The 26,510-nt window shown below is 47.7% G+C and overlaps 1 protein-coding gene across 6 annotated transcripts in view; it reads right to left on the reverse strand.

The window, feature by feature from the left end:
* Positions 1 to 26,510, reverse strand: part of bmpr1ba (bone morphogenetic protein receptor, type IBa) — a 631,073-nt gene that overhangs the window by 300,930 nt on the left and 303,633 nt on the right. For 5 of the 6 annotated variants that reach the window (XM_072495308.1, XM_072495309.1, XM_072495302.1 and 2 more), the window contains one exon: positions 25,402 to 25,511. The exons of the other annotated variant lie outside the window; for it this stretch is intronic. The gene's annotated coding sequence lies outside the window, so the exon portion shown is untranslated. The remainder of the gene's footprint in view (positions 1 to 25,401; positions 25,512 to 26,510) is intronic. 6 annotated transcript variants of the gene reach the window in all.

Genomic DNA, 26,510 nt, shown 5'->3' on the forward strand with positions numbered 1-26,510 from the left:
ATTTTATTCATTTAATTTTTATTTTTTTCATTTATTTTATTCATTTTATTTTTATTTCTTTTTACAAGTTCGGGGTGGTTTTATTTGATGAAATTTGACAGGAAAAAAATGCAGAACTTTGGACAGATGGAGACTCCATACTTTCCAACACCGGAAGGCTTCACCTTCATCCAACAGGTTCCATTAGAGGAGCGTGTACGAGGGCCAAAGGGACCCAAAACCATTTCCTCAATTTATGTCAGCAGCAAACAAGGTAAGAGAAAATGGTGGGTCGCGCAGGTCGGCCGGCGTGGGTCGTGAAGGTTGGGCGGTTGGTAAAAATGGGTCCACAGAAAAAAGTTTGAAGAACACTGCAGTAAGGAGCCGGCATCTCACGATGGTCCCGGTTGGGATTGTTGCTACTTTTGACTCACCTTTTCGGGACTCCTCATTGACTACAATACCTTCCCACAAGGACAATTGATGACAGTGTCATGGTCACCATTTCTGAGGCTAATGCCAGATTTAATAATTGAATTGAAATTCCACTTCCATGGTGGGACTTGAACCCCTGCCTCCAGATCATTAACATTAGCCTCTGGTTTATTAGTCCCGTGACATTACCACTCTCTCTCTCCATCCCCTTTCACACATAACCACCAATGCCAGCTCCAACTCTGCCCCCCGCCACCACACTCTGGATACCAGGCTCTTCCCACTTCATTCCTGCATGCCCCCAGCCGCCACTCCAGCAGCCCCCTCACCACCGACTCACCCTTGCTAGCCTTGAGCCTCTGCGGAAGCTGCCATTCTCTTACCCCACTTTCCTTGCGACATAGGGTTGAGCAGGAAAAACTACTGACCTCAAGTATAACAGACACAATGCCAACACAGCATGCCCCCTTGAAACGATCGTGGCCCAGGGACCCACGAGAATCTTGTGTGCCACTGACTTTATGTTGAGGGCAGGGCTTTGTTGAAGACAGATGAGGATTCACGGCATGCAAGCGTTTCACAAATAGGAACCGGCCACGAGCCGGCGTGCAACTCGACACGCCACAAACACGGCACTGATGTTAACTTCATCCACCATTGGCAAATCAAAATTTTACATTCCGCCTATCTAAGTGATGCCACAGGCCAAGTCTCCTGCCCTCGTGTGCTCCCTAACCCCCCCCCCCCCCCCCCCCGCGCCCCCCCCCCACCCCCCACAAAGAGATTCCTCCAAGTACAAAGGAGAAAACTAAAAAAAAATGAGTAGTCCTCCAAAAGTGGGTGTAACTTCTTTAATTTTATTAGCACTGACTCTGAATATTTGTGCCCAAGCTCTCTTGGAAAGGGCTGTTATGCTCAACAATTTATTTCACATTTTTGGACAGCGATCATCGATTGTAACCTTTTCAGACTGGATAGGCTCAGTAAGATCGGCAGGTTCTTGGAAAAGACTTATGTGTTCTGACGAAAAGATTCCAGTCTCTCAAAAAAGGATTAAATTATGTGGAAGTTAGAGCATTGAAAGAGGCCATTCAGCCCAACTGGTCCATGCTAGTGTTCCTGCTTCATATGGAACTCCCCACAAACGGCGTCATCTCGCAAATTTACCATAACCTTTCCCATCTCCCTCATGTGTTGATCCAGCTTCCTTTTAAATGCCGCAATGCTGCTAACCTCAGCCACTCCCTGTGGCAATGGATTCCATGTTCTAACCACTCTCTGGGTGAATAGGTTTCTCTTGAATTGAATTTGTTAATGACTACCTTATATAAATCACACAATCGCAGAACACTACAATGCAGAAGAGGCCCGTTGGCCCAACGAGTCTGCACCAACACATGAAAGGCCCTGACCAGCCCACATAATCCCATCCGCCAGCCCTTGGCCCCGAGTCTTGAATGTTATGACGTGCCAAGTTCAAAACATAGTATGGTTTCAAGAAGCAGTTAGATACAAAGGCGATCAAAGGATATGGGGGAAAGTGGGATTAGGCTATTGAGTTGGATGATCAGCCATGTTCACAATGAATGGTGGAGCAGGCTCGAAGGGCCGAATGGCCTCCTCCTGCTCCTATTTTTTCCATGTTTCATGACCCCTCCCGCTGCCGATTTAGTTTAAAGTCCTCCCGCCAGCAAAAATGACTTCCAGTTTTGGACTTAAAGTTCGACAGTGCCTGGAATAGTATTTTTCACTCTTCAACACTGGATAATATTTGAAGAAGTGTAATACTACGTGACCATCCACACTGTCCAAAGTTAACAGTGCCATTATAATCAACAGATCTAGCAGCTGCGTTTAAGTTGACTAGCTGACCTTGTACAAGGAGAAATTCCGGCAGAGTTTGGAGACAGACACGTGGATGTGAGGAACAAAAAGTCTTGCCCCCAGCTTAGGGTTCAAGTTAACAACGTTTTGCTTTTTGTTGCTACTCACCCACTCGCTTAATCACGTTTTAGATTCCTGTCACTTAGCCTTGTTTTCTTGTTTGAATGGTACAAATTCCAACATGAGCTTAAATAGGGTGGGTAACAAAAGGGATCCATGGGCGGCACGGTGGCACAGTGGTTAGCACTGCTGCCTCACGGCGCCGAGGACCCGGGTTCAATCCCGGCCCCTATCCGTATGGAGTTTGCACATTCTCCCCGTGTCTCTGTGGGTCTCACCCCCACAACCCAAAGATGTGCAGACTAGGTGGATTGGCCATGCTAAATTGTCCCTTAATTGGTAAAATACATAATTGGGTACTCTTAATTTATTTTATAAAATAAGAAGAAAAAAAAAGGGATCCAGTAGTACAGCCAACCAAACACCAGGATTCATTTCTGGATGGGCAGATTTGAAAAGCATGGGGCAGTCGCGTTAAACCTGAGTAGAAGCTCAGTTAGATCACACTGTGTTATGATCTCAATCAGCAGGAATAAAGGCATTTAGAAAGTTGCAAAAATATGCTGAACAGGGATAATATTGCAATCATGATGTGGCACGGTGGTTAGCACTGCTGCCTCTCAATGTCAGGGACCCGGGTTCAATTCCAGCCTTGGGTGATAGCCTGTGTGGAATTTGCACATTCTGTCCATGTTCGTGTGGGTTTCCTCTGGGTGCTCCGGTTTCCCCCCACATTCCAAGACCTCCGTGTCCAAAAATGTGGGGGTTAGGTGGGGCCACGGGGATGGGGTGGGAGAGTGGGCCTGGGTAGGGTGCTCTTTCAGCGGGTTGATGCAGACTCGATGGACCAAATGGCCTCTTCCTGCACCGTAGGGATTCTATGGACATCTTTCAGGAAAGACTGAACAGGGTGAGGCTCCTTTTTTTCCAGAAAAGAGAAGGTTGAGTGGTGACCTGACAGAGGTCTTTAAGCTAATAAAAGGGTTTGATAGGAGGAGAGTTGTGGAAAAAGTGTTTTCACTTGTGGGGGAAACCAAACGCGACGCCATGAATATATTAATTAACCAGTTATTAATAAATCGAATCGGAAGCCCAGAGAGCGATGGGAATGTGGAACCTGTTAATGAGGAGCAGTTGAGACAAATAGTATTGATGCATTTAAAAGGAAGCTGGATAGATACACAAGGGATAAAGGAACAGTAGGATCGGTTGATCGTGTGTGATGATGTAAGGTCAGGGTAGGCTGGAGTTAAATGTGGAAGTCAACAGGTTGGAGCTGGCTTATTGACAGACTTGCATTTTCCCATGACTTAATACCTCCCCCCCACCCCCCCCCCCACCATACCCCCTCGCATTTTCCCATGACTTAACACCCCCCACCCCCATCGTACCCCCTCGCTCACCCCGCACTCACATGTTCATCCACCCCCTGGTGTAACTTGATGTAACATCTTAGCGCATTTAACACTTACTGATTGCAGAGTCCAGATAAAGTGGACAAATTGAAGGGCACAAACCCTAAGGATCTATTTCTCCTGTTGGAAAGATGAATGTTAATTGTAACTTTCTTTTTATGAACTTGATAGAACAGGCAGCACGGTGGCGCAGTGGGTTAGCCCTGCTGCCTCACGGCGCCGAAGTCCCAGGTTTGATCCCGGCTCTGGGTCACTGTCCGTGTGGAGTTTGCACATTCTCCCCGTGTTTGCGTGGGTTTCACCCCCACAACCCAAAGATGTGCAGGGCAGGTGGATTGGCCACGCTAAATCGCCCCTTAATTGGAAAAAATGAATTGGGTACTCTAAATTTATATTTTAAAAACTTGACAGAAGGAAGTTGCCTGGAAGGTACATGTATGACACAGTTTACATGCACGTACATGTATGACTCAGTACTGGACAGTGTTAAAACAAAGTGTCATTGGATTTTATCAGTTGGAAGCCATGTATTCTGTCCGAAGCTCCTCCAACCTACTATCGTCCGAGATCTCTGCACTCCTTCAATTCTGGTGTCTTACACATCTGCCATTTTCATCTCTCCCCCACTGGTGGCCAAACTCCAGCTCCCTAAACCTCTCTGACCCTCTCGCTCTTTCACCTCTTTAAAACCCCGCCAAGCTTCTGGTCACCTGTGCTAATGTTTCCTTTGTGATTCAATGTTACACAATGTTCTTTGATAGCTCTCCTCTGAAGCACCTTGGGTGATCTTTACTCCATGGAAGTCACTCCATAAATGTGCATTTTTGTTCACTGCCATTGCAGTAAACAGTGGGATCATGGCCTGTGGCAAACCCGTCCTAAGTTGCTTTGAGGTACTTAAGATTCATGGAATAGCTCACAATTGTTGCAGGTGGATAGTTATCAACACGCAATATCACTCTCAGCCTCACCTCTCGAGCAAAGACAAGCATTGGCGAGCTCCCGTGCTGCCTCCTAACTATCCAAAGTTCATAAGTTAGGCAACATTCTTTTTCACAATTAAAAAACAAAGCAAGCACTTTCAGGCAACTTGATCATGTCAATTCCAATCCACTGGCTTTTTCCACTAAAACACAACGGAACACAAAGCCCCTTCAGACGCCTGCACCACTTCAGAATCCAGCCCCCAGGTATCTGTTCTCCAGGGCTTCGGTGCCAGTTTGGGGATATTTTACTACCAGTCCTTCTGTTAGTGGAACAGGCTAGTCTACAAATCACCTACCATAAAGTGCCTTTTTAGTAGATGAATATATTGTTCACTTAAGGGTCAGATTTATTTTCCCCTTTTGCAAGTTTCCTATGATTACGCCAAAACCCCATATTTCACAACCGTCAAGTATTTCTATTTAAAAACACAGTCTGAAATGTCATTGTTGCAGTTCAAATAGCTGTTAACTATATTGGGATGAAGACATTCGCCTTTGAAGCTCCAGTTTAAATGACCCTTTATATTTGGGGAAATCCCAGATTTGGTGACACGGTAGAGGTTCCTGAAAAGCAACTCCACAAGAACAAAATGCCCTAATCTCTTTCTAATATAATTAAAAGTGAATATATGGCATCACTCCAATCAGCTTGTCGGAGCCCTAGCTGCAACTGCTTTGTAGAGCTTTGTCAGAAAACAGCCACGAGACATTTTAATACTTTAAAGGTGGTTTATAAATATGAGTTATTGTTGTAATCCACTTCTGGGTATTGTAGTCTTGCAAAAATTAAAATTATTTTCTATCATATCGTCAGCCTGTGGCTGGCATATTAAGTCTGTCTCACTAGTGCAAAGAACTGATTACATGAAATATACGTCCCACAGAAAAAAATTATTTGATAGGCTGTAATGTCAATCACTGAACATAAGAAATAAGAGCTGGATGAGGCCATTTGGCCTTCGAGTCTTTTCCACCAATCAGATCATGGCTGATCTACTTCAGATTCACCACTCTCTCCCGATCCCTTAATTTCCTTAATACTCAAGCATTGATCAACATCTGCCAACATGTCTGAGCCTCTACAGGCATGATTTAAAACCCCCAAAACAGGGTCTTGAATAGCCTGCAGTGCCGAGAAGGACCCCGCTATCAAGCAGAACTTTCTTTTTGGCCTCAGCAAGGAACGCCCCGCCAAGGCTAACCCTAACCCTAACCCCACTTCCTGCAATGTACTGAGTTGAGCTCACCAGTGCACGAAGAGATCAGGGCACCATTTTTACATGCCGCCTTGATCTCTCAACCCCCCTCAGATTCCCCACCGTGGTCTCCAGACTCTCCCAACATCCCAACTTACCTCTTAGGGCCCTCGAGCCCCGTCTCACACCAAATCCTAAGGGAAGGGCAGCCTCGGGCACCTTGGCACTGCCGGCCTGGCACCCTGGCAGTGCCACCCAGTCTGGCACTACCACCCAGGCACCCTGGACATCTCAGGCTGGCAGTGCCATGGTGCCTGGGTGGTAGCGGGAGTGCCAGTGTACCACCCTGCCAAGAGCCTGACCGCCCGCGGGCCTCCGATGGCCTGGGAGACCCCCCCCACCACCCTGCACAAAGGTGCCAATATACCTGGTTCAAGTTGGTGTGGACCGGCTCGAAACGGCGCCATGGTCTCTCAGGCCTGGGCATTCATTCCCGGGCCTCGGGGAATCAGGCGCAGCCATATTTAAATGAGCCCAATGGCCGACGTAAATCTGATTTAACGGCCTCATCGCATCACTGAGTCGGGCGCGGCGAGGCCGTTCGATCACGTACAACTGTCTCTTTGAGCACTAAATGGCCTGCCCTTTATTCTGAGACGATGATCTGGTACTCGAGATTCTCCAACCAGGGGAAACATTCTCAGCAACACTGTTAATCCGAGGGAGGCGGTGGTGTAGTGGTATTATCACTGGACTAGTAATCCAGAGACCCAGAGTAATGCTCTGGGGACCCGGGTGCAAATCCCGCCACTGCAGGTGGCGAAATTTGAATTCAATAAAAATCTGAAATTAAAAGTCTAATGATGACCATGAAACCAGTGCTGATTGTCGTTAAAACCTATCTGGTTCACTAATGTTCTTTAGAGAAGGAAATCTGTTGGCCGAAGGTCTGGCCTACATGTGACTCCAGACCCACAGCAATGTAATTGACTCTTAACTGTCCCCTCAAGGATAATTAGGGAGGGGCAATATGGCCCATTAACGAAAAAAAAAACCTCTTCACAATTACACACGTGACGTTTTGTACTGCTGTGTTTTTATTTCTCACTTAGCTGGTTATGTAGCCACCAATAAGAAAACAAATCTATAAACTTTTGTAACTCTGAGAAGGAACAGTCAAATGTGTCATAATACCCACGCATGTATATAATGAAGTCACAGGATGACCAGTAAGCATACAGCACAGTGCAGCCAATCACCAGGCAGGATACCACCACTATAAAGCCAGAGGGCACTAGCTTTCCCGCGCTCTCGGGACCCAGCCACTGAGACAGTCAGAGTCCACGAGCTAGCACAGTGCAAACACCATGCGGTAGCTAGTAAGTCTGGTCAGGCTACTACAAGGTCTCCAGTCAGTTCAGTATAGTGTCGACCCACAGTTAACGATGTATGTTAGTTCTATCATTCAATAAAACCGTGTTGGATCTTCTACAGTGTTAGAGGTCTGATTCTCGCATCACTGCATCAAGTGTAGTCCACACCAAACCGACCTGCCTAGCACATCAAAATGTACTCAATAAAATCAGGCAGCCTTGCTAATGGCAATACGGTGGAAGGTGTAGATGATGTTCATGCTAGATTCCTCAAGTATTGCAAGTGTTTAGGGCGGTGGCAATGACTTGAACAGGGATCTGCCAACTCACTTGTGGGTAGCCTTCTGAGGCTGGGGGAGATAGGATGCTGTTTGAGATATGCAGACCTCCAATGTTTCAGGGTGGAGCTATGATATGTGTCCACAGGAAGTGGGGATCATTGCCATTCCAAAATAACCGAGACACTTTGCTGTTACGTCTAATGTAAAATGCAAATGGTTTAGCTGGTAGTGGTGCATGAACAGTGTGGAAGAAACAAAAAATGAAGCCGAAAAAGTCTTGATGTGCAATGCATCGAACAAAGTCAAATGGAACGTTGAACAACAGACAAAAGAGTTAAGTACAAACCATGACGGAGTCATGATTAGGTTATACAATGCTCTGATCACATTGAGCAATGTGCAGCGCTTGTGTCTCTGAGGCAGAGGTTCATGGGTTCAAGTCCCACTGCAGAGACTTGAGTGTAAAGTCTGAGGGAAGGCTGTACAGCCAGAGGTGCCACCTGTCCAGGTGGATGCAAAAGCTTCCTTATAGTCACTAGTCAGAGGAGAACAGGGGTTGTCTCCCTCAAAACAGCAAATAAAAACAGTTTGACTGGTAATGAACACACTGCTGTTTACGGGACCTTGATGTATGCAAATTGGAAGACGTGTTTCCTACATATCTTTCCTATACTAATTCAGCACTACCGCTGCTACATCACAGCGCCATTAGCACTGCTGCCTCACTGCGCCATTAGCACTGCTGCCTCACAGCGCCGAGGACCCAGGTTCGATCCCTGCTCCGGGTCACTGTCCGTGTGGAGTTTGCACATTCTTCCCGTATCTGTGTGGATCTCACCCCCACAACCCAAAGATGTGCAGGGTAGGTGGATTGGCCGTGCTAAATTGCCCATTAATTGAAGGGGAAAAAAATGTATACTTTAAATTTATTTTTGAAAAGAAACTACTTCAGCAGCTGTTAAACAGTTTCGGGACATTTTGAGAGGCAGATCTTTCTTACTGAGTACAGTCGTAACAGCTAAGAAACATGGGAACTACTACAGAGAAAAGGCTGATCTGTGTCTTAGTTACAAGAGAAAGCTTGGGCTTTCATCCTGAAAACAAGGGGTGTAAAGTTAACAGACTAGAGAAGGTAAACGGGATTGTGGAAGTCGGACAAAGATGCAAGCCAGTAAAACATGAGAATGTTATTCTTCCTAACGAAAGTGATCAAACATGGAACAGACTTCCAGAAAGATGGGTGGATTTGTAAACCCTGAAGTCATTTAATAAAAAGCAACAGGATTCAGCAGTGGCGGCACTGAAGGGTCATGGTGGATGGCTGAGTTCACAGAATTACACAACTGTTACAGCGCAGAAGGAGGTCATTCGACCCACCTGCACCGGCTCTCCAAAGGAGACATTTCCTGAATGCCATTCTCCGCATGTTGTTCCTTTTCAAATAGCAATCTAGTTCCCTGTTGAATGACCTGTATTTGAATCTGCCTCCACCATGCTCTCAGGCAGTACATTTCAGAAAATAGCCACTTGCTGAGTGAAAATACTTTTTCTCAAAATGTTTTGCTCCTTTTGCAAATTGCCAGGAAGCGTTGAAATGATCTTCCTTGACCAAAGGTCCTGTGCGATGTTGTGGACTGTTAGAAGATATCAGCAAGATTGTTCTGGTTGTTGGAGGCCAATCATCTCAGTTTCACAACATCACTGCCGGGGTTCCTCAAGGGAGTGGCCTAGGAGTGTCCAGCTGCTTCATCAATGACCCTCCCTCAATCATAAACTCGGAAGTGTAAGGAAAGAGTTAATGTTCCCAGTACTTAAGTTAGAATTGGTAATTTAATTGTTTAATAGATTGCACTTGTTGTTGAATAGACTGCACCGATATATAAAGGGGATATATGTGGTACTGTTCTGAGTTGGAGAAGTGATTACTGAACACATAAACTTGGTGTCGAAGAAGTTAGGACTTGCTTCCTAGTTCTTATTATAGAGTCGTCATTGGAGCTCAAGAAGAAGTGGGGTTGTTTGCAGATGACAGCACAATGTTCAGCACCATTCATGATTCCTCAGATACTAAAGCAGTCCAACTGCAACAAGACATGGACAATATCCTGGGCTAATAAGTGGCAAATAACATTTGCGGCACACAAGTGCCAGGAAATGACCATCTCCAACAACAGAGGATCTAGCCATCGCCCCTTGACATTCAATCGCATTACCATTGCTGAATCCCCCACATCAGCATCCTGGGGGTTACCATTGACCAGAAACTGAACTGGACTAGCCACAGGTGACCGCAAGAACAGGTCAGAGGCTGGGAATCCTGCAATGAGCACTCACCTCCTGACTCCACAAAGCCTGACCACAACCTACAAATCAGGCGTGTAACGTGATGCCTTTCTGCCTGGTTGAATGGAGCTCCAACAACACTCAAGTAGCTCGACACCATCTCGGATTAAGCAGCCTGCTGATTGGTACCCCATCCACAAACAGTCACTCCCTCCACATGGACTGTAGGGGTTCCAGAGGCAGCTCACGACCACCTTCTCAAGGGCAAATAGGAATGGGCAATTAATGTTGGCCTAGCCAGCGACACCCACATCTCATGAATGAATTTAAAAATACATTGCCTTGTTGATGAAATTACTTGAGGATAAAGTGTCTTATTCGTCAGCTGGTGTAAGGTTCCCCCAAGCGTTGCATTATGTTTTCGCACAGATCAAGAGATGACCTTGAAGTTCTTCAATGAGAGAAATAACTGTCTCACTTGTTGATTCATAGAAACGGTTGGATAACAAGGGGCAAAAGATGCTAATCTTCTCCTCTCAACTTAAGCAAAGCAAAACCTCAAAGCACTGAATCTGTAACGTACAAGAACTGCGTCCTCGGTTCATCATTCCGAAACATCAGCCATGTCAGTTTCTCAATTGCTTAAATGGGCGAACGTCTATGTGGAGCTGAGTTTCCAAGTGCCACCAAAATATTGATTCTTGAAACCTAAGCTCTGCTGCATTCTCCAGCTCCCATTTCTTTGAAAGGGATATTTAGTAACACAATGGGTGGAATTCAGTAGCCACCCGTGTCTTTTTGATGGGGTGGGGGCAGGGGCGGAGGGGAGGCATTTCATCGGATTGGAGGATGCCAGGTCGAGACCTCACTGCTTTCTTACCTCTGCCCTGATTAAGACCAGGACAGTGGGGGGGGGGGGGGGGGGGGGGGGGGGGGGTGTCACTAGTTCGACGCGACGCGCTAATAGTTTCCTGGCCATATACCGAAACACACCTCACGCCACTACCCAGAACTTGCCAGCATACATGTTGTTAAAAAGGAAGCTACAAACCATGTTTGATCTCTTGCTACCTGAAGAAACTCATGAGATTGTTGAGAAGAACCATTAGTCCAGATGTCCAGAAGAAAAACAAACTCTTAACAGGCACTCTTTACATCATGGCGAGCAAGTACTGGCCCAGATCTACAACACGACTGACCAGCAGATATCCACCATGGTCCTGGACCAGACAGGTCCCATATCCTACACGGCCCAGACCAGGGAGGAGATCCTGTGGTGAGGGCATGCTGCCCAGATGTTAGCAACACCCCCCACCCCACACACACACACAAAGTGTTGGAACCACCCATTGCCACGGGGTATCAAGAAGGGGCCTCGACCTTATTACCTGACGTCCGCACACCATCCCTGGAGCAAACCACCGTATTCAGTGGAAAAGACTACCTCTACGCCCTCTAGGGACAAAGCCTCTTCACCTGAGGTCCCTAATATCCCAAAGGTGGGGAACAACCCTGTACCAAAAGTAAAGAATCAGGCGGTGTGAAACAGGTGCCCACCGGACAAACTCTCTTATTAAATGTGCATCATGTGTGTCTACTGGAAACTGTTTTTCTTGACAACGTAAATATTGCTTGTGCGTATGTGTTGCGTTACAGCTGTGCCCTAGTAAACGGCCTGGTACAGGATAGTCGAAACGTGGAAAAGTGTCACGATGTGACAAACCCCAAGAAAGTGTTGAATTTCCATCAAGAGCAGGTGGAGATTGGTGTAAATCAAAGACAGCAGTGCACAAAAATCTTTCTGTAAGTGGGACACTCTCAGGAGCGAGGTGAAGTTGCCCTCAGAGGAACAGCGTATTCTTACTGGGAGTTAGGGGTGAATCTTTGGGCCCCACTGAAGCGGTACAGAGGCGGAGGGTGCTTGGATGTTACCAAGATCGGTCTGCTGGTTTTGACATGGGATTGGGGCCTGGGAAGGTGGCTTGCCCACCATGAAGCGGGCAGACCACTATACTAAGAGGCTGGTTAAAGGTTAGTTTACGAGGTTGACGGGGATTTTCCAATCAATCTCCAGTGCTCCAATGTGACGAGGAACAGCTTTCGACAGATTGAGTCGGGCGCCCATACGCAGTCCCTCGCTGACTGCCTGGGTGGGGATACAGCCAAAGGCCACACTGTAGAGGGGGTTGTCCTCTCTAACACAGTGGTGGTCTGGCTGATTATCGGGACCTGTAAATAGTCCAGGCTACTGTTCCCCACCACTAAAGCACAAATTCTGCTCTTAGCCTCATTAATAATAATAACAATAATCTTTATTAATGTCACAAGTAGGCTTCCATTAACACTGCAATGACGTTACTGTGAAAATCCCCTAGTCACCACACTCCGGCGCCTGTTCGGGTACACAGAGGGAGAATTCAGAAATGTCCAATTCACCTAAAATGCACGTCTTTCGGGAAGGGCAGCACAGTAGCACAGTGGTTAGCACAGTTGCTTCACAACTCCAGGGTCACAGGTTCAATTCCCGGCTTGGGTCACTGTCTGTGCAGAGTCTGCACGTTCCCCCCGTGTCTGCGTGGGTTTCCTCCGGGTGCTCCGGTTTCCTCCCACAGTCGAAGGATGTGCAGGTTAGGTGGATAGGCCATGATAAATTGCCCCTTACTGTCCAAAAAAGGTTAGGTGGGATTACTGGGTTACGGAGATAGGGTGGAGGTGTGTGTTTAGGTAGGGTGTTCTTTCCAAGGGCCGGTGCAGACTCGATGGGCTGAATGGCCTCCTTCTGCACGGTAAATTCTATGATTTACTTGTGGGAGGAAACCGGAGCACCCGCAGGAAACCCACGCAGTCACGGGGGAACGTGCAGACCCCGCAAAGATAGTGACCCAAGGGGATCCTGGCACTGTGAAGCAACAGTGCTAACCACTGTGCTACCGTCCCGCCCTAATTATAATAATAATATTTATTGTCACAAGTAGGTTTTGCACTTTGCACTGCAATGAAGTTACTGTGAAAAGCCCCTAGTCGCCACATTCCACCGCCTGTTCGGGTACACAGAGGGAGAATTCAGAATGTCCAATTCACCGAACAGCACGTCTTTCGGGACTTGTGGGAGGAAACCGGAGCACCCGGAGGAAACCCACACAGTCACGGGGAGACTCCACACAGACAGTGACCCAAGCCGGGAATCAAACCTGGGACCTAGGAGCTGTGAAGCAACAGTGCTAACCACTGTGCTATCGTGTGCGGGCTGGCTGAAGGCAATCAATAAATGAGGCAAGCTTATTCTGGTCAGGACATTTGCTGAAGTCACCATCTTCCTGGAGAAGGCTGCAAGGGGCTCTCACCATTCTGGGGCGGGGGAAGCACAGGGGGCAATAAGATTTTCACATTAAACTCTTCTCAACTAGCACAGTGGCAGTTTGCATTTTTGCAAAAGTTTTGTGACGCTAACAACTCAATGAATTTGTGCGCTTGCGCACCCCAGGGGTAGAGTTTCGCTGGAGCTTAATGAAGCAGCTCCCCTTTTAAGAGGAGCAAAATGTTCAAAGTGAGATTACTCCCAACAATAAGCATCCTACAGGCCAGCTTGTGGAATCATTAGACACAAAGGTTCTTCAGATGTAAAATAACATAGAAGCTATTGATGGAAAGCACTACTGGGATATGTGTTAGTTACATCAAATATTAATATCCTGCAGTTTTATTTGAAACAGATGTTGGAGTGAACGATATACGTCATGTAAAAAGTTGTAAAAGTCACTGAAAAGCAGCACTGAAAAATATGTCCTGAAGCACCCACTAGCTGGAGTACAGTTTACAGATTCATTTGAGGAAAGCAAAGGATGGAAAACATGCTTTCAATTCCTCAAACGCCAAGTTCCTGATATTAACCACATAGTGAGGAGGTGGAGGAGGAGAGCATAGAACAAGTGAACAAGAAACTAAAGTGTGTCATTCATTGAAACACGGGGTAAATAAAACTAGAGCATGTTCCCCCTCTGCAAATCTGTGGCTTGTCACTTTCCTCCACCCTGGAGGAAAATGTCTTTTAGGAGTTGCTGGAAATGGCTCTCCTGTGTGTTCAGAGGGAAAGTCGTGGACAATGGTTCCTGATTTGTGCCAGTCGCGAACCTTTCCTCCCACAGCACCGACTCAAAGTATTTTCCACTCCAACCCCACCCTCACCCAGGTGGCACGGTAGCACAGTGGTTAGCACTGTTTCTTCCCTCCATATCTTTTCTAGCCTAGGATACGGAGGTAGATCTGCTCCAGGGATCTCACTATAGGTAGGCGATAATAATGATAATCTTTATTAGTGTCACAAGTAGGCTTACATCAACACTGAAGTTACTGTGAAACTCCCCTAGTCGCCACACTATGACACCTGTTCGGGTACACAGAGGGAGAATTCAGAATGTCCAATTCACCTAACAAGCACGTCTGTCGGGACTTGTGGGAGGAAACCGGAGCACCCGGAGGAAACCGACGCAGACTCAGGGAGAACGGGCAGGCTCCACACAGACAGTGACCCAAGCCGGAAATCGAACCCAGGTCCCTGACGCTGTGAGGCAACAGTGCTAACTACTGTGCTACGGTGCCGCAAAGCAAATGTCTTGCGTTAGTCACAGGTTAAATTGGTCAAGGTGCCCCCTCGTCTTGCAGAAGGAGCAGAGTTCCAGAGCAATTTTTAAAAATTTCTCGCAGGCTGCATTTATACGTTAAAAACGTTTCTGCGGTGTGTGAGGGGAGGGGAAGAGTTACAAGGCAGTGAATTATTGAGTAGCCTCTTCCTGCGGTGTGCGCGCGTGTCAAATACTTCCCTCCATTTTGCCCCAAAAAGGGGAATGTGACTTTGTGATGTCACGGAACACCCTGGGTCAGAGATTATTTCCTGTGGTTTGATTTCACACTGCTGTTCCATTACCTGGTGTTAAATTTTATTGTGATGCCACACATTCTCTGGAACCAGTAAATGTTCTACTTTTATATCGGGCTCATGCATTCATGCTAAAATATTTTCATGGAACCTTTTTGCACTCCACTGAAAGGGAGCCCTGTTGTTGTGCACTGTTTATCTAAAGTAATTATTGGGCAGCACGGTAGCATTGTGGATAGCACAATTGCTTCACAGCTCCAGGGTCCCATGTTCGATTCTGGCTTGGGTCACTGTCTGTGCGGAGTCTGCACATCCTCCCCGTGTGTGCGTGGGTTTCCTCCGGGTGCTCCGGTTTCCTCCCACAGTCCAAAGATGTGCAGGTTAGGTGGATTGGTCATGATAAATTGCCCTTAGTGTCCAAAATTGCCCTTAGTGTTGGGTGGGGTTACTGGGTTATGGGGATAGGGTGGAGGTGTTGACCTTGGGTAGGGTGCTCTTTCCAAGAGCCGGTGCAGACTCGATGGGCCGAATGGCCTCCTTCTGCACTGTAAATTCTATGATAATCTATGATAAAGTGGATTATTTTAAAGTTATAAGTAGTTTTTCAGTTGTCCCACTTTGCCCAAACATTTGTGATGTGTTATGTACTCTGGGATAGCACAGGCTGCAACTCGACGAAGCTTTGACCAAAAGATACTCCAGATTTTGAAGTAAGTTCAATGTGATTTATTGAACCATTAGCACAGTTCTCTATGAGTTCGACTCTGCTGCTAATCTTGCTATAGTAACTCAGTCTAACTTACCAGTCTTCTCTAAGCCATGCTTCTGATCTGCCCCTGTCTTACTACTCTCCAAGTGTCGCCTGTGGAAAGAGCCCGAGTGTGAGTGCCTCGTGGCTTTTATAGTGAGATACCACCCCCGAGTGTCCTGCCTGTTCATTGGTCATGTCCTGTTCTCTGTGTTCATTAGCTGTCTGTCTATGCCTGTCTGTATATCATTATCTGCATGTCTGCATATCATGACAATTTGATCCACTGATCCTAATTTTCACCCACCCACCCACCCACTCATCACCCCTTCCTCTCTCTAACACTTATTAGTCTTGATTTTAAAATTCCCATCCTTGTATTTAAATCCCTCCATTGCCCCCCCCCCCCCCTCCACCCCCCATCTCCCCGAACCCCTATTTCCCTCTGACGTATCTGCACTGCTCCAGCTCCGGCCTCTCGGCCAGCCCTGAGATTAGTTGCTCCCGCATTCAGCTGCCTGTGTCCTGAGCTCTGGGAATCCCTCCTGTAAAAATGCACTTTCCCAGACTTGGTTGACTGACACAAAAAGGATTTATGATTAAGAATTGTACAGCAGCCTCATGGCGGTGGCTTGCTCCCAAAATGTCTCCTTTGCCCAAGAGGGCTCCACCCCCTGGTGTGATTACCCACTCTGAGTCCCAATTGGTTACCAAAGCCAGGTGATCCTTTTCTGCCTTGTTGCCTATAAAGGGACAATCACCACACCTCCCTAAACCTCTCCATCTCTCCCTTTAAGTCTCTCCTTAGAAATCAGATTTTTGGCCAGGTTTTTAGTTACCTGGCTCATTAGCCCCCGATGTCACTTGGTGACACATTCTTTCTGATAATGCACCTTGGGATGTTTTACTATGTAAAAGTGCTAAACAAATGCAAGTTGTCGTCGCCAAAGGAACGCTTATTTGTGTAAGATAAAGGTCCGGCACATATGGGGTTAATGTGAGCTCATGACCCCTGCCCAGGATCAGTCTAGTATTGGACAGAACCATGTGTACCAGCTATCTTTTTTTCTGATGTTATAAATCCGGGCATAAAAATGAACATTTTAATTGATTTATCCAAAGTAGTGTTGAGTGCTGAACTAGATTGAGTATTCCAAGACAGGATACATCTGGTCCTTTTGCTAAATTATTGTAATATAAGTTCTGCTCCACATCTACTGTTGTGTCACATTGGCATGGGCTGTGTGTGTTCCACTGGAAAAAAACACTGCTTGGTGTGCAGCTCTGTCTCTCAGCTACTGTCTCTGGGTTTGGCTGCAGATGGAATGGTGATGGTCACTGGAGGCATCTGCAGGCTGTAGATTGGAAACACATTATAAAGGGGAGGCTGGGGAGGTGTGTTAAGTTCTCCAGATGGGAGGTTCACCTCTCTAGGTGACTGTGCACCTGATGGGGTGGGTAGAGGTCCATGAGCATTTCACAAGTGATGGGCTCAGGGGGGATGGTTGGAAGGTCCACCATAACAACTTTGACATGGACATAGGGCGGAATTCTCTGACCGACCCCCCCCCCCGCCGGGCCGGCGAATCGCCGGGGGGGGCGGCGTGAATCCCCGACGCCAGCTGCCGGATTCTCCGGCGGCAGTTTTTTGGCGGGGGCGGGAATCACGTCACGCCGGTCGGGGGCTGTTGGCAGTGACCCACCCCCCCCCCCCAGCGATTCTCCACTCCGCAATGGGCCGAGTGGCCGCCCGTTTTCGGCCAGTCCCGCGGGCGTAAATCAAACAAGGTCCTTACCGGCGGGACCTGGCTCTGCAGGCGGCCTGTGGAGTCCACGGGGGGGTGCGGGGAGATCTGGCCCCGGTGGGGGGGCCCCCACATTGACCTGGCCCACGATTAGGGCCCACCAACCTGCAGGCGGGCCTGTGCCGTGGGGGCACTCTTTCCCTCCGCGCCGGCCACTGTAACGGTCTGCCATGGCCGGCGTGGAGACCCCCCTGCGCGTTCTGGAATCACGGCAGAACACGCTGGCACTCCCGCGCATGCGCCAACACTTGCCGGTCGGCAGAGGCCCTTCGGCGCCGGTTGGCACGGTGCCATCCCCGCCGGCGCCGGCCTTGCCCCTGAACGTGCGGAGGATTCTGCACCTTCTGGGCGGCCCAACACAGGGGTGGTTCACACCACTCCTCGCCGCCGGTACGGCCCGCCCCGCCAGATAGCGGAGAATCCCGGCCATAGAATTTACAGTGCAGAAGCAGGACATTTGGCCCATCGACTCTGCACTGGAAAGACTAACCCACCCAAGCCCACACCTCCACCCTATCCCTACAACCCAGTAACCCCACCTAACCTTTTTTGACACGATGGGCAAGTTAGCATGGCCAATCCACCTAACCTGCACATCTTTAGACTGTGGGACGAAACCGGAGCACCCGGTGGAAACCCATGCAGACACGGGGAGAACGTGTAGACTCCGCACAGACAGTGACCCAAGCCAGAAATCGAACCTGGCACCCTGGTGCTGTGAAGCAACAGTGCTAACCACTGTGCTACCGTGCTGCCCACAATTTTGGGATCCAAAATTATTGGGAGAGGCTGGAGAACAGCAGGAAGAAGTCCTATCTTCACAACGTGAGGTTGTAGGTGTAAATAAAGCACACAGACAATGAGAGAGGGAGTGTTGAATTCCATTCGGAAATAAAAGTGAAGAATTACCACCTCACCGTACCTTGCGCTGGCTCAAAATGAAAGTAGCAGACAATCTGATCGGGATGGGTCTAAGGCAGTGTGGGAGGAGTGCACTGGGAATCTAAGCGTCCCCTTCTGGGGCCACCCTCGAACTTGGTGTTGCCGCAAGGGTAAACAGGAGTGAGCTGAGTTAGAAAGGAGGGAGACCTTCTTCGGAAGATAGCTACTGAAAGTCAATGTCTTCATTCATTTTGTAAAAAGTTTACTCAGAACTGTTAGGGCAGCACGGTAGCACAAGTGATTAGCACTGTGGCTTCACAGCGCCAGGGTCCCAGGTTCGATTCCCCGCTGGGTCACTGTCTGTGCGGAGTTTGTACGTTCTCCCCGTGTCCGTGTGGGTTTCCTCCGGGTGCTCCGGTTTCCTCCCACAGTCCAAAGACGTGCAGGTTAGGTGGATTGGCCATGCTAAATTACCCGTAGTGTCCATAAGGGTTGGGAGGGGTTATTGGGTGGAAGTGAGGGATTAATGTGGGTCGGTGCAGACACGATGGGCCGAATGGCCTCCTTCTGCACTGTATGTTCTATGTAATCTATGTAATCTATGTGGCTTCACATCACAGTCGCTGTCTCCTGTAGAAATGTAGACATTATCAATGCAGGCACTAGTGAAGGAGGGCCAGCTGCAACATACATGGTCTTCCATCAATGAAGGCCAGTCACATGTTCAGCAGAATTGGAATTCATAACAGGCCAAAGGGCATCCACTCATTGAACATGAGCAGCTGATTGGTCAATAGTATGCTTCATCAGAGATTAGAGCACAGAACTACTTTGGATCACTCGTGTCATTTACACATTGTCATCCCACACTGGATTCCAGATGTACATTTCTGGGATGCCATCTTGGTCACTCAATGTGTCACGGACAAGTCTGCACCAGCCACCGTTCAATTAGGGCAGGAAAAGCTGTGGACATCGCCCGTCAGCCTCATATTCGGAGCTTCACTTTCTGGAGCCATGAAACATTCTTGCCTTTAATGTTTCATTTCAGATGAAAGGCAGAAGGACAAATGGATGCAGGGTGCAATGCTGCCTTTGTCAGAGTCCTAATGCAATGGAGGAGTTGAAGGAGGGATGATCGACACCAAGCACAGCTCCAGCAGGCAACAGAGGCAGCTTGCCAAACCTAGGATTTATTGTAGAAGAGTTTCCTATTTACAAATAAGTGAGAGGCAATGCGAAGCACATCTGCATCACATACGCCTCATTCTTTGCAAAGACCAGACGCCACATGGGGCTGGAGGCTTTCCCCTACCAGTGGCTTTGAAGGCGAGGACAGCACTCAATTTCTTTGCTTCTGGGTCTTTCCAAGGATCAGCAGGGGATCTGTACGGCATCTCAAAGTCGGCAACACAAAAAGGATGCATCGAGGAGATCACCGATTTCCCTTTACAGGAAGGCCCATCATTGTGTCAGGATTGCTGTGGACGGAGATAGCCGGCACCATCGCAGGCTTCCCAAGAGTGCAGGGTGAAATAGACTACTGCCTCAAAATGAGTTCCATGGGCCCCATGGCAGAAGCCCAGTGTGTTTATAAACCGCAAGGGCTACCATTCGTGATTATCAGATGCACATACTGCACAGATGTGCACGGTACCCTGCGAGTTGCCATGACACCTACATCCAGACCAGCACATCTGCAGAGATGGCTGCTTGGGGATAAGGGGTACTCACTGAAATGCTGGCTGATTACACGGGTGCAGCGCCCTCAGAGTTGTTCCAAGGTGGGGTACAACACTGCGCATAGCTCCACACACTCCCCTTCAGAGCAGACCATAGGGTTTCTGAAGATGTGCTCCAGATGTATGGAAGCTCAAATGGTTCACGACAATACAACCCAACAAGGTTTCACACGTCATCGCAATTTGGATTGGATTGGATTGCATTGTTTTATTGTCACGTGTACTGAGATACAGTGAAAAGTATTTTTCTGCGTGCAGCTCAAACAGATCATTTAGTACATGGAAAAAAACGCCGCAATAGGACAATGCAATGTGTTGTGTCCTTCAGACTCTGGCAGTGCAAAGAGAAATCCCTTGTCAGAGGGCGAACTAAAGGAGATAGAGCCTCATTGGAAGATGAAGATCTAGCAGCCCAGGAAGCTCAGGAGGTTTCTGAGAGCCAGGATGAGTGAAATTATGCGATGGAGGAAGGAAGACGCGGGAGACGCAACCGTTATACTTTAATTGCTGACAGGTTCCAGGAAGAGTAGAGTTAAGAGAAGACATGTGGCCACATCTCTGCTCGCCCTCAACACCATTAACTTCAATCTCAGGGGAGGTCCAACCACTTGTAGTGAGAATGAGTCCTCCATTCATACTTCCGGCCATGATCTCTGCCTCCGCCCGCAGTGCCCTGTGAATGCGTTCACTCTGGGAACTGAGATTCCACTGAGGAACAAGAGTGATGTCAGATAACGTTGCAAACACTTCTGCAACTGAGGTGAGGACTTGCCAAGAGATCTCCTCCTCCTGTGCCTGTCTCGTGTTCTACCAGTATGACTGAGGAGACACATTTGCAGCAGAATATCAATGCTGATGAACTGCCCTCACTCCTTCAGGAAGCAGGATTAGAAATGTTTACATCGCACACTTCAAACAAAAATTCAAACACATCACACAACGGTGCGGAGACTAGGTCAACTGAGGTTGGCATCACGGGAATATTAATCTCACAGTGGAACACTATCACTGAATGGAATTGACGTAAGTGGATTCCAATGCACAATTTCACCACGCCTTCAGTTGACCAAAACATTCACAGATTCAACAAATGCATTCGCAATTATTTTACAGTGATAGCACACCCTTGACCCAAAAGTGACATTAAAATCTCCTAGCATTTCTAATCCTATCGCTAAATCCTATCTGCTCCGTCCAGAGCAGAACTGGAGGCAGCCTGCTGACTGCTACGTCCTGATGTCTGTGATGACCTTGACGAAGGTTCTCTGGGGGCTCGAGGCCTGGAGGGCCCAGTACTGAGAGGGGGTCTCCTGCTCAGAGGCAGATGTGCCCTTGGCGACCTGAGCAGGGTGTGGTCATAGAGTCATAGATGTTTACAGCGTGGAAACAGGCCCTTCGGCCCAGCTTGTCCATGCCGCCCAGTTTCTATCACTAAGCTACTCCCACTTGCCCGCATTTGGCCCATATCCCTCTATACCCACCCTGCCCATGTAACTGTCTAACTGCTTTTTAAAAGGGCAAAATTGTACCCGCCTCAGTCCATTCCAGATGCTCAACACCTTCTGTGTGAAGAAAGTTCCCCTCTGGTCTCTTTTGTATCTCTCCCCTCTTACCTTAAACCTATTTCCTCTAGTTCTAGACTTCTCTACCTTTGGGAAAAGATGTTGACTATCTACCTTATCTATGGCCCTCATTATTTTATAAACCTCTATAAGATCACCCCTACGTCCCAGCCTATCCAGCCTCTCCTTATAACTCAGACCATTAAGTCCAGGTAGCATCCTCGTAAATCTCTTCTGCACTCTTTCTAGTTTAACAATATCCTTCCTATAACAGGGTGACCAGAACTGAACACCATATTCCATGTGTGGTCTGACTAATGCCTTGTACAACTTCAACAAGACTTCCCAATTCCTGTATTCAATATTCTGACCAATAAAACCTAGAATGCCTTCTTCACCACCTGGTGACAGACAGTGGGGCATCTGAGTGGCTGCACAGCCTTGGAGTGTCCTGACAGGCAGTGCATTCCAAATCCTGAGCACTTGTGATTTGGCCTTGCAACTGTGAAAGGCACTTGCGTCGCTTGCCTTAAAATTATGGTTACTGGATAGTGATCAAGAACATGAAACTGGCTCATATTTCCCCGTCTCCCTGCCTCAGGGACGCAATCAGAAACGTGTCAGCGAACGGCCGTCAAGTTGAACGATCGCAGGATGGGAATCAAGAAGTGACTTTTTGGACCATATTGAAAGCTGATAGAATCATAGAATTTACAGTGCCGAAGGAGGCCATTCGGCCCATCAAGTCTGCACCGGCCCTTTGGAAAGAGCACCCCACTTAAGCCCTCCACCCTATCCACGTAACCAAGTTACCCCACCCAACCTTTTTGGACACTAAGGGGCAATTTAGTACGGCCAATCCACCTAACGTGCACAGCTTTGGACCGTGGGAGGAAACCGGAGCACCCGGAGGAAACCCACGCAGACACGGGGAGAACGCGCGGACTCCGCACAGACAGTGACCCAAGCCGGGAATCGACCCTGGGACCCTGGAGTTGTGAAGCAACTGTGCTAACCACTGTGCTACAATGCTGCCCTTATGCACGAGACACCGGGAATGTGTCTGCTGCAACCACTGGGTCTCACAACGGTGGCTAAACAGAGGTTGGAGAGGCAGACTGCAGGAAAGGTAAACCACACATCACTACTTGCCTTCCAAATGGCCGGATTTTTATTGTGTTCTCCTCAGGGACAGTCCCTATTGCTGGCTGGCATTTTAACAGAATCATCATTAAAAGTCTGTAAAATTATCACTTTCCCTGGGTTGTTTTACAGCACCCCGAGGGTTGCAAAAACCTAAGTTAGGGATTTTCTCTTTCTAAACTAATTAATTGACCAGTGTAGGCCCTGCAATTAACATAAATAGATCCTTTCTCTAGTTGTCTTAATAGACTGGAGCGGAATGTGATCAGGGGGCTATGATGATGAGATTGGTCAGCAGGGGTGCATCTGGTTTCCTGAGGTAACAGACGAGCTGTTCAGAATATTCAAAATCTGTAAATCCAACACCTCTCCAACAGGGCTCCAGCATTCTGCCTGAAGAATGCACTGTTCAAACATTTCAATAGCGGTGCTGTTGAATGTTAATGGTTGTCACAACTTGCTACGGAGTAGTAGCCTGGGCAATTTTCTTTTGCAAAGTGCATGCGCATATGTTGGACTGCTTTGTGCTGCTTCCCATCTTTGCAGACCTTTCTGGAGTTTGACCGAGTTGGGATCGTTCATGCATCACCTGAAGTTGCAAATCTGTATTTTCCTTGACCGGGGAGGGCAGTGAGACAGACCTGACCATGTACTGGCCTGATGTCCACACGCACAAGCTTTTTAACAGATCAGTGGGGGGGGGGGGGGGGGGCAATCTGCTGCAGGAGACCCACTTGTTTATTTTCTCTCTCTAGTCAGAGGCTTTGAGGCTATTGCAGCATTTTGATTGCTCATCCACAATGCAAACCTCGGGGGCTGAAAATTGAGAGCTTATAAAGGTGGGGATGTGAACCATTGTCCAGGTCACTGAGATGCGCTTACCTGGCATGTATATACACTGCCGGCACTATATCTCAGGGGGTTCTGGAGGTGGGTCCATCGCCTGTTCTGCATTGAAACGTCAGGTGCTACTCTGCTAGGAATGCACCGTTGAATAGAGGCTGGAATGTCTGTCAGAGATTGGTGATTCTAGGAGGGCTATTGCCAGATGCACCTCCCTCAAAAAGGAATTTACCATGTTCTGGGGCGGGTGGTGGGGGGGGGGGGATTCACTTTGAAATTATTTTCTTAAAAGTTAGAGTGAATTTCATCAGGGGTCCAGACCATAATCTCAACCTGATCCCAAGACATGTCAAATCATTTGTAGAGATCAAATGCCAAGCCTCTTTGAGGGTCAGAGACGCAGGGTCATCTAAGATAGGATGCTCACGTTTTCATGCTGATGGCCTTACCTGGCACTGGCCATCCTGTGACCTGATAGCCAAATCATAGAACCATGAAATGTACAGTGCAGAAGGAGGCCATTCGGCCCATCGAGTCTGCACTGGCCCTTGGAAAGAGCACCCTATTTAAACCCATGCTTCCACCCTATCTCCGTACCCCAGTAACCCCACCTAACAGAGGGGCAATTTAGCATTGCCAACCCACCTAACCTGCATATCTTTGGACTGTGGGAGGAAACCGGGGCACCCGGAGGAAACCCACGCAGACTCCACACAGTCACCCGAGGCCGGGAGTGAACCTGGGCCCCTGGAGTTGTGAGGCAGTGGTGCTAACTTGTGCACCATGTCGCACACCCCCACATGTCACTCCACAGCCAACACAAAAGAGGTCCATTTCAGGCCAGGGTTTTGACTGCATTATCCGCCCTCAAAACTCCCTCCCCTTCTCTCCACCATTGCTGACACTGTTGACTCAGTGGCAGATGTGAAAAGGCATTGCAGTTGGCACCATGACCTTGTGCATTGTGTGGACCTAGTGTGATGGTGCTCGGCATTAGTACACCTTCTAACATAACTTTAATTTCAATGGAGTCTCTTTGAAGTGGTGACAAAGATTAAAAAGTACACATTAGGTATATTTTCACCATGCTTTGTACTCCAAGGATTGTCAAGCTACACAGTAACCCAACTCCCAGCCTTAGTGGCATCACATTTGTTTCTTTTTCATCCATACATTTTGACAAATGAGTCCTCATGTTTGCTGGGCTAGGGCCAGCATTATACATGATCCTACCTGAAGTGCCAATATCTCATAAACAATGGTATTCGGGTGGAAATTGGCTTAGGCTGGTTTAATTGCTCCTATAATTGATGTCCCTTCTCTCCTTCCAAGGCACAACAATGATGTTTTCATCGGCTATATTTAGAGCTAGCATCGCATTCCCCGCTATTGTGTCAAGATGCCTGAGTGGAAGGGTTTGGTAGTACAGACAGTAGATTGTCCGCAACCCCTCGAAGTGACAACAGGTAGGAATCTAGTCCAAACATTATTTCAACAGTCAGGGAATACAACTGATACTTTTTATCTCGCTTCAAGTTAGTGAGTGCCAGATTTGTAATAGTTTCAGCAGCGGTTAGGAAAGGATCAAATCAGTTACAGTATCTTGCACTCGCAGCCAATCAGAGACTCCCGTGTAACAAGGGTGAAGGTAAATGGGAAACATTTGGGGGTTGAAAATAAAGTGGGAAACAATTTATAACCATGAAGTATTCTATAAATGAAACTGGTGCAGCCTAAGAAGGACACAGAACAAATTCTACGCATTGTATTTCGACCAACAATGAAGGTCACAATACAACTTGACATTAGCCAAGACTCAGAGCTACGTCAGGAATTTTTTTAACAATACAACCTGTAATCAATGGCTCAAATGGCACAAATCAGAGGCACGAGCTGCCAAACGCTTACCTGAAAACTGTGCTTCTCTTTTTATCCTAAAACTATTGTCAGAGCTTCAGTGACATGCATCAATCCGTTTATTCCGAGGAATGAAACCCAAACGTCGGAATCATTCAAACCTGTGAGGAGAAAGACCAGGATCAGGAGTGTAAAAACCTAGCACAGGGAGCCAGCACGCAGCTCTCCTTGTGTCAGCCGCTGTGTACGGATCTATAAATATTGACTCTGCCAACACTTGCTCTCTGGCACACGGCAGAGGTCCCTGTTATTGTACACCATGATATTGGAATGATGAAGAGCCTCATTGCTCAGCTGCTGAACTGCAGACACAGAGCCACGCATAGCAGCAGTGTGAGCCTAAAAATAATGTCACCCTGCCAGGTTCTGTGTAAGCGAAAGGGGAGTCCAGAATGCCTGTTTCGCATCCTCCCAGCACGCTCTCCGCCTCCCCAGACATATAGATACCACCGCCACAACTTCCCCGACAGGTACATACCAGTCAAATAAATATTCTTGCTAAAACAAATAAAATACATATCCTGCAGGCGATTCCTGCAACCCCCTCCCCCCCACCCCACCCCCCACACCCACCTCCCCTCTTCCATGTTCCTGTTGTTAAAAGGAAGCAGACAATTAAATTTGACAACTGAGAGCAAGTAATGAAACTGTGCATTCAGTCACGCAACTCCAAAGTTAAAATGACAAGGAACATGTAACCAGATCTCTTCAGAGAAAGGCCATTGATTGATAGATTTCTGGGAGAACAAGACAAACGTGCTGGGATGAACAGAATAAACACCTTAAATCTGACATTTCATGCATATTTCGAGTGAATAAAAATGGCCTAATTTTCAGCGTAAACACTTTTGTTACTGAACTACACACCACAGGTGGAGCAAGTCCAGAACATGGGGGTCATAACCTCATAATTAAAGTCATTCAAGGGTATCACATCCATCTGATTTTATAGAATGTATTCAAGCCAGGGTCGAAAGTGCATAAATAGCACATGTAATAATCCTGAAATACCTGAATGCTTAATTGTGCTGCTGTCTCCAGTATTGAGATCGAGACCCCAGCCAGCCATCGGAAAACTGCCAAATGGTAGCAACGATCTC

Source organism: Scyliorhinus torazame, chromosome 3 (genome assembly GCF_047496885.1).
Source record: "Scyliorhinus torazame isolate Kashiwa2021f chromosome 3, sScyTor2.1, whole genome shotgun sequence".
Lineage (NCBI taxonomy): Eukaryota > Metazoa > Chordata > Chondrichthyes > Carcharhiniformes > Scyliorhinidae > Scyliorhinus > Scyliorhinus torazame.